Source organism: Procambarus clarkii, chromosome 67 (genome assembly GCF_040958095.1).
Source record: "Procambarus clarkii isolate CNS0578487 chromosome 67, FALCON_Pclarkii_2.0, whole genome shotgun sequence".
In the NCBI taxonomy this organism is placed as follows: Eukaryota; Metazoa; Arthropoda; class Malacostraca; order Decapoda; family Cambaridae; genus Procambarus; species Procambarus clarkii.
In genome coordinates this window covers 24,946,218-24,955,725 of record NC_091216.1, presented here as the reverse complement: position 1 = coordinate 24,955,725, position 9,508 = coordinate 24,946,218, and the positions used below count along the sequence as shown (strand labels likewise).

General features: G+C 39.8%; 1 non-coding gene across 1 annotated transcript; it reads right to left on the bottom strand.

The window, feature by feature from the left end:
- Positions 1-2,110: 2,110 nt before the first annotated feature.
- On the bottom strand, positions 2,111-2,183 carry TRNAF-GAA (transfer RNA phenylalanine (anticodon GAA)). The gene has a single exon. It is a non-coding gene; the product is annotated as a tRNA-Phe (tRNA).
- Between the last annotated feature and the right edge of the window lie 7,325 nt (positions 2,184-9,508).

The window sequence follows — 9,508 nt, the reverse complement described above, 5'->3', positions numbered from 1 at the left end:
CGCTTACATACAGTGCAGAGAATACAGTGCTACAATAGCCTAATTCCCGGCTTGGTGTCTTCTTTTGAGAATTAATTACTTAAAGAAAACGTATGGATCATGCTGGATTTAGACATAATTGGGTAATTAAATCAACTTGTTATTAACCTAATAGCCGAAAACGCGTTAAGCATTCTCTATTTTTCACAAGTGGTCATTCTGCATATATATATATATATATATATATATATATATATATATATATATATATATATATATATATATATATATATATATGCAATTGACGATCACAAAACACTGATCATTTTATGCGGAAAATCCACAGAGAAATATGAAATGAGGTGAACGTTTCGGCTTTGTTAAAGCCTTTGTCAACACCAGACTGACTCAGTCTGGTGTTGACAAAGGCTTTAACAAAGCCGAAACGTTCACCTCATTTCATATTTCTCTGTGGATTTTCCGCATATATATATATATATATATATATATATATATATATATATATATATATATATATATATATATATATATATATATATATATATATATATATGTGGATATATATATATATATATGTGGATATATATATATATATATATATATATATATATATGTGGATATATATATATATATATATATATATATATATATATATATATATATATATATATATATATATATATATTTGCAACAAAAAATTATTTAAACCTTCAATTTATATAAATAATTCACTGTAAGGGATAATTTAAATTTGCAATGCTTGGCCCGTTACTAAATATATTTTAGCCATCCTATTTTCACTTTCACGAAAGATGATTTTTTTGTTTCTTCCGAAGCCTAATTATAAAGTTTGTATAGAGGCTCTTAACAAACCATTAATAGTTTTAATTAAAACTAAATAAAAAAAAACGAAACATCCACTTGATAAAAGTTTGAGTTCGTTGTCAACAGAACAAAACAATGAAGTATGCGTTGGCAATAATCTTGAAATACGCCTAGATGTTTTTTCTTTTTCCTTCACGGAGATATCCCTTTATAGTTTTTGTATTCCTGTGGAACTTGTGCCATAGATTACTTTTAAGTAGAGTAGTTCGCTAGTTAGTGGCCGTGCGGGAGCGGGCGGCTCGCCTGGCACTCACACTTTTTTTGGTATTCTTGATGCTATTTTGGGGTTTTAATTGTTAAACAATGCAGCAAATTTTGTGAAGATTAGCCAATTGCGATTGATTGGATTGGTTGGAGACTCGTTTTGAGCGTGTTGTGATTATCTTGTATTCAACTAGTTGTGCTTGCGGGGGTTGAGCTCTGGCTCTTTGATCCCGCCTCTCAACTGTCAATCAACTGATACTAACTACTTCCCCCCCCCCCCCCCCCACACACACAGTCCTAGGAAGTTGCCCGTGACAGCTGACTAACTCCTAGGTACCTATTTACTGCTAGGTAATAGAGGCATTAGGGTGAAAGACACTGCCCATCGTTTCTTGCCGGCGCCGGAAATCGAACCCGGGCCACAAGATCACGTGTCCAGCGTGCTATCCACACACACTGTGTGTGTGTGTTCGTGTGTGTGTGTGTGTGTGTGTGTGTGTGTGTGTGTGTGTGTGTGTGTGTGTGTGTTAGGAGATTAGAGTTGGACAGGAGAGGCGTTTTTTTAATAAGTTTCCCTTTGTGTTCCAGGCTGCTGGCTTTGTTGTATTCTCTTCCGCTTTTCTCTACTGTTTTGTTTTACCTCTTCATTTCCCCCCCCCCTCTCTCTCTCTCTCTCTCTCTCTCTCTCTCTCTCTCTCTCTCTCTCTCTCTCTCTCTCTCTCTCTCTCTCTCTTTCATGTATAATTAGGTCTCGGTAGGTTGGTGTTTTGGTCTAGCGGCAATTATTCGTATTTACAATGTGTGAAATACTAGTGTTTACACTAGAGGAAGTTCGAACACAAACGTGAAGGAAATACCCGTCGGGAGACACGAACACAATCAGGAGCGTGTAGAGCTTATAGAGTCAACCTTGAAGTGACTGTCACGGGTGGCAGCCGCTGGATGGGTGACCGCGTGACCCACACCCACGAGGACGGCGCTGGCTGGTCGACGAGAGGTTTAATAATTCGACATAAGAAATTGCCCAGACCCGGGATCGAACCGGGGACCTTTAGATCTTCAGTCTAACGCTCTCCCAACTGAGCTATCTAGGCCGTGTTGCTAGTAGGCATAATCTTATTTTTATAATATTTTATTTTTTTTTTACTGCGACAATCAATTTTCTTAATTTAAACATTCTAAATTTTCCGTTCTTATACTTTCTCAAATTTCTTCTCTTCATTCAGGACCTTTAAGACCCGTCAAAATAGAGTAAATTTTCTAAATTTTAGTCTCTGACAATTTGTTCAATACTCCTCTACCGTCTTGATTTGCCACTGCGTAAAAAACACAGCCTCCTAACCTAACCCCTAAACGTACAAACCCAATCAACCTAACCTAACCGACCTAGATCGATGCATAGAAAACGGAGAGATTTGTGAGTCATTACTTTTCATAGTAGGATGCATTTGTAACGTCGATTACCCCTAACGTAAAAAAGGCGACCTATTAGCTGTTACATTTACCTCCCCATTTTTGGAGGACGGGCTGGTGTGTGTGTGAAAAAAGTTGATCGATTGACAATTGAGAGGCGGGCTGGAAGAGTCAGAGCTCAACCCCCGCAAGCAACTAGGTGAACACACACACACACACACACACACACACACACACACACACACACACACACACACACACACACACACACAGGGAGATTTTGGGAGAGGAAATTCTTCAGGAGTCAGAGAAGGAAAAAGACTTGGGGGTTGATATCACGCCAGACCTGTCTCCTGCAGCACATATCAAGCGGATAACATCAGCGGCATATGCCAGGCTGGCCAACATACGAACGGCATTCAGAAACTTGTGTAAAGAATCATTCAGAACTTTGTATACCACATATGTCAGGCCAATCCTGGAGTATGCAGCCCCAGCATGGAGTCCATATCTAGTCAAGGATAAGACTAAACTGGAAAAGGTTCAAAGGTTTGCCACCAGACTAGTACCCGAGCTGAGAGGTATGAGCTACGAGGAGAGACTACGGGAATTAAACCTCACTTCGCTGGAAGACAGAAGAGTTAGGGGGGACATGATCACCACATTCAAGATTCTGAAGGGGATTGATAGGGTAGATAAAGACAGTCTATTTAACACAAGGGGAACACGCACAAGGGGACACAGGTGGAAACTGAGTGCCCAAATGAGCCACAGAGATATTAGAAAGAACTTTTTTAGTGTCAGAGTGGTTGACAAATGGAATGCATTAGGAAGTGATGTGGTGGAGGCTGACTCCATACACAGTTTCAAGTGTAGATATGACAGAGCCCGATAGGCTCATGAATCTGTACACCTGTTGATTGACGGTTGAGAGGCGGGACCAAAGAGCCAGAGCTCAACCCCCGCAAACACAACTAGGTGAGTACACACACACACACACACACACACACACACACACACACACACACACACACACACACACACACACACACACACACACACACACACACACAGTACACACTATCCAGGAGTCTGATCGGTTCTTTTTCCTCTCACATTCAGAAAAAGTTCAACGTAAAAAAAAAGTCATTTACAAATTCCAGGAAAACTACTCCAAGCTCAGGATATATCAATGCAGTCGCGCTGGAAGAATTCCTCGTCCAGAGAGAGAGAGAGAACACCCCATTTCCAGTCCAGATACGACGCTACTCTCCAGCGAGCTCTCTTGTTATTTTCTTGACATTAGGTAATTTAAACGGTGCCATCTATTCCACTTGTGTTTATCTCTTACTTAACCATATTAAATATATATATTAAACCCGTTTTCTTTAGTGTCACTCACACCAGGTAAACTAATCCAGTTTGTGCTGATGATTCGCAAGCCTCAACTCCTGGAAGTTTTTTTTCTTCTAATTTTTCTAATAACTTTCTGTTTCTTGTTCGAGTTTGCGCTGATCTAGCAACATCAATTTTATGATTCATTGGTGACTGGGTGACTATGTTACTCAGACCCATCACTCATGGGTGAATACATTACCCGGACCTACACCAGATTCAGGACTGAAAATAGCTGAGAATTCTCATTATAATGCTCGGCATATCTGACGTTTTAATTCCGGGTTTAATGGCCTGTTCCATTACACTTCTTGCACCTCTGCACCTTGGTATATATATATATATATATATATATATATATATATATATATATATATATATATATATATATATATATATATATATGTCGTACCTAATAGCCAGAACGCACTTCTCAGCCTACTATTCAAGGCCCGATTTGCCTAATAAGCCGAGTTTTCATTAATTAATGTTTTTTCGTCTACCTAACCTACCTAACCTAACCTAACCTAGCTTTTTTTGGCTACCTAACCTAACCTTACCTATAAATATAGGTTAGGTTAGGTTAGGTAGGGTTGGTTAGGTTCGGTCATATATCTACGTTAATTTTAACTCCAATAAAAAAAAATTGACCTCATACATAGAGAAAAGGGTTGCTTTATCATTTCATAAGAAAAAAATTATAGTAAATATATTAATTCAGGAAAACTTGGCTTATTAGGCAAATCGGGCCTTGAATAGTAGGCTGAAAAGTGACTTCTGGCTACTAGGTACGACATATATATATATATATATATATATATATATATATATATATATATATATATATATATATATATATATATGACTGAAAACTCACAAAGTTTGCCCCAAAGAATGAGGTGATTTGGTGAAATGCTATGCCCAAGATTACCATCCGAGTTGCCGGCGGGGAAGTGGTTCAAATAGCTTTGGTTATCACTTCCTTTTGTCCGGCCGTGATGGTCAAGCGGATTAAGGCGCCCTGTAGTTACCAGTTGCGTTGCTTCTGGGAGTATGGGTTCGAGTCACTTCTGGGGTGTGAGTTTTCAGTCGCATATAGTCCTGGGGACCATTCAGGCTTGTTCGCATATATATATATATATATATATATATATATATATATATATATATATATATATATATATATATATATACCGCCACTTCTCAATGTATATACATTGAGAGTTCAATCCTGGACTATGCTTTCTAGTCACGAACTTAAACCCAACACCAAACCAATCCCTCGAACGCGGACCTTAATTACCACATCACTCTACCTATGACATCTGCTATTAGATGGTGTCCGTTATATAATGGTGTGCGCAATATTAGTGAAGAAATAACACGAAGTGCAGTCACAATGATTTATTTATACAAGGTAATTAGGTAATTATATATTTATTTGAAGATCCAACAATAATAATATTGATATGACGGTTCGAAAACCATCTCTTGCAAGTGTACAATTATTGTTTGTGCGTTGATCAACCATTGCATGGCACCAGTGCTAAATTGCAAGTGAAAGTTTGGGCAACAGCAGGTATACATGTGGTTCAGCAGGTAGACATTTCGAAGATAAATGCATAATAGCAAGCTAAAAATCTTTATTGCACGCCTAGTCCAATTCGGCAGCTTACTTTGCATTCTTGCAACATATATTTTACCCCAGACCGGAGCAACGATATATATACACCGTGAGGTCTACTCTGTCTCCTGGTGTACATACACCATGAGTTTACTATAGTCCAGGATTAAAGTCTACTCGCTAATAATCTAAGATGAGGTCTGATAAAGACCTTTTGTGCCCTCTGTAATGCTTTTGCGCTACCGCTCACAGGATGAGTATGGGGTGCACAATAAACTAGCCGCCGTCGGCGGCAACAATCAATCGCTGGTTCAACAAGTAAGCAATTGTGGTAGACTTAGTGAACCCCCAGCAGATAGGCCCAACACCAAACTAGACCGCAGCAAGGGGTCAGCAGACCGCAGCAAAGGGTCCGCAGACCGCAGCAGAATATGCGGTCTTGGATCTTAACCACAACAGCCTTCCTCCTACAAAGGCCGACATGCGGAGCTGAAGATTGCCTATAACTTGTGCAAGGAATATTAGTTTCCTTGTGGGTAAACCTCAGCCATAAAGTCTCTGGACCTCATCCCACCCTGCCCTAAGCCCTCTTCCTTTAGACTCAAACTCTTCCAATAATCTCTCCAGTAACTCGAACAAATTTATCGCTGTTTCTGGGAACTTTGAGATTGTGTGAGATCAAGAGTCGTCGAGCAATAACAAGATTATAACGTAACTTGGAGATGAGGCTTCCAGCAAGCATAATAATAATATAGTTTAATAATACAGTAATTCGGTTTGTCGAGGGACAGGCAGCCAAGTGTGTGTATATATATATATATATATATATATATATATATATATATATATATATATATATATATATATATATATATATATATATATATATATATTTTGTGACGATAATCTCTTTCAAGAGAGATTGATCCTGCTCTTCCCTTCATAAGTACGTCAATATACAAGATAATATAGAAGATACGTCCAGCAAGTATCGCCAAACGTTTTGCCCAGAGAGCAAATCGTACCCAGCACACAGTGACACCTGCTACCTACCACCGCCGTAACCAGCAAACTGCTCATCCTTTGCCTGCCTGTCGCTGATTGGCTGGTGTCCCGTCGCACCTGCCCTCCGTCTCCGCCACAAGTTGACGTCTGGGCTGCAGTGCGCTAATATCGTCAGAATATCTCAGTGCTCCAAGCAGTTGACATCTCTCGCTGGTAGACTAAGCCTTGGCTTTCGTGTACTAAGGGAGGTGGCAGCTCGAAGCCGGTATTCCAGCACCATTCATATTTTATTTTGCTATCACTGTAACTCACTTGTCTTAACGTAACTTTTCATTTGCCAGTGATTATTCATATTATTTTGTTTGTTGACTTGTCTTTCATATTTTATGTGATTAACTTTATTCATGTCTTGTTTTTCTAGAGTAATTAAAATTTCATTGTTAATTTACTTGTGTTTTGTGTGTCTTCCCATTACCTTTCCACAGACGAAAGCTCCAGCTTTTCTCTTTTTTTTCTATTATGTGACGAGGCCCTGCCCCTACCTTTTGAAACAGCCGAACACCAACGCTTTACCGTCACAATATATATATATATATATATATATATATATATATATATATATATATATATATATATATATATATATATATATATATATATATATTCAAGCCTTTCCTCCCTTTTCCAGCCGCAAAAAAAAAAAAAAGATTCCGATATTATACACATTAGAACTTTTGCATCAATTCCTTTATTCAAAAAATTCTCTTAACACCACACCTGGAAATTCAACCGAGTGGAAACGATGCTTTCACAGTTATACCTGATAAAGTATTTTTACCGAGTCTGTAACCTCTTTCTACCTCTTTTCTCTCTCTCTCTCTCTCTCTCTCTCTCTCTCTCTCTCTCTCTCTCTCTCTCTCTCTCTCTCTCTCTCTCTCTCTCTCTTTGTGTGCATAGTAGGTTCTGAAAAGACTGCACCAAATGAGGTCATTTAAGAGGAGTGTTGTAATTCTCACCATTAGGAACCACCGAAATTCCCGCTATTATAAACCGTTGAAATTCCCGCCATTATGAAGGGCGGGAGGAAAGACTGATGCCTATGTGATTGTTATTTCCTTCAACATAATACAGATGGAGATTTGTCGTTGTTGTGTTTTGAATAAAACTTTGGCGAGAGTTTTGATTGCGATCGATGAGGCTGTGTGTGAAAGCTGTCATAATACACGAGGTTAAATGGCGGCAACTTTTGTTTCTGGCGGATGATGTGTATGTGTATATTTTGCTAGAATGATAGAGTAAACACTGTCTGCGTCTGGGATGCTCCCGGACGCAGGTTCGAATCCTCGTCACGGCCCTTGTGGATTTGTTCATGATAAGAGTAAACTTTTCTATGCAGTTTATCGGTATAGTATTCTTGGCTTCAAAGTAGGAATAACTTATAGTGGTAATATCGTAGCGCAAAAGTTATATTAATGAACATACGAGACACTATTATTGAAGTTATAGCAAATTCAAGCTCCGTATCCTCATTTTCCCTCTTTTTTTTTATTCCTCGTTCTACATAATTTTATCTTTGAATGTTTTCCCTTCCTCCCGTGTTTCTTATTCTTCGCTATCATTTCCTTTTTTTGTTTTAGTCTTGAGGGAAAAAAAAAGGTCCTGTCGGTGGAAAGAAGTTTTGGACTGTGAGGTTATTTTTCCTATGTTGGTGGTGGTTGCCACGAGGCTTCCTCTGGGAGTTGCCTCAGGTAAAGAAACACGGCGCTTTATGTAAACAATGCAAGCTTGCACCGCTCACTAATCCTAAGGCGGTAACCTTTTGAAGGATATACATTTTAGCGAAGGAGTAATGGATATGTGATTACGCTGAAGAGTCTGGAGAGTCGCTGGTGTTGTGAAGACGGGTCGAGGTGGTGGAGCCACATCTTCCCGTCTGGATGCTAAAGTATAACGAAACTCTCCTCGGTGATTTCAGTGACTTTGCGTCACCGATCAGGTGTAGTCACAGTCCATACCCCGTGGACTTGTTTACCAGATTAACATTCCTTCAGATAACCTGGTCCCAGCAGGAGGAACACCCGCGACCTGGGGACCGTCAGTAGGAGTCCCCCAGCAGGAGGGACACCCGCGGCCTAGGGGAAGTCCCCAGCAAGGGTGCCACCTCGGGGCGGCTAGAGGAAGTCTAGCTCCAGCAGCCTGGAGACAGCGGACTCTCATGTTAAGATGATGCGCCCTGAAGCGTGTCTCAAATAATATCCTCCAAGATTGCTCCTGTCGGATTGCTGAGATCCTCTTGGGTTGGGACGGAGCCCCAGGTAAAGATGACAGGAGAGAGAGAGAGCGAGAGCGAGAGAGAGAGAGAGAGAGAGAGAGAGAGAGAGAGAGAGAGAGAGAGAGAGAGAGAGAGAGAGAGAGAGAGAGAGAGAGAGAGAGAGAGAGAGAGAGAGAGAGAGAGAGAGAGATCAGGGGAAAGCGCCAAGCCATTACGACTATATAGCACTGGGAAGGGGTCAGGATAAGGATTTGGGATGGGACGGGGGGAAGGAATGGTATTTTCCTTTGCTTCCGGAAAGGAAGCAAAGGGTTACAGAGTAGACCCTTTGCATAATCTATGAGACCAACTTTTAAGTACGCAGCACTGGCATGGAACCCCTCATTAAAAAATTAAATGTAGATAATAGAAAAGGACCAAAAGTATGCAGCAAAACTATCTTTTGAACTGAAGGACTCGAACTATGACTAGAGAATGGAAACAGGAACTCTCACACTGGAAAAAGAGAGGAGAAATAGGTGAGCACATGATTGCGACATACTAGATTTCATGAAGAATTGACGAAATAGATAAAGCAACAGTGCTCAAAGCCGCCAAAAATGTGAGAATTAAATTCTGTGTTAGTTTTCAGTAAGAAGAACAGGTGCTATAAACACAAATAACTGCTAACAGAACCTAAATGCCTAACCAAATCTAACTGCGGGTTAACT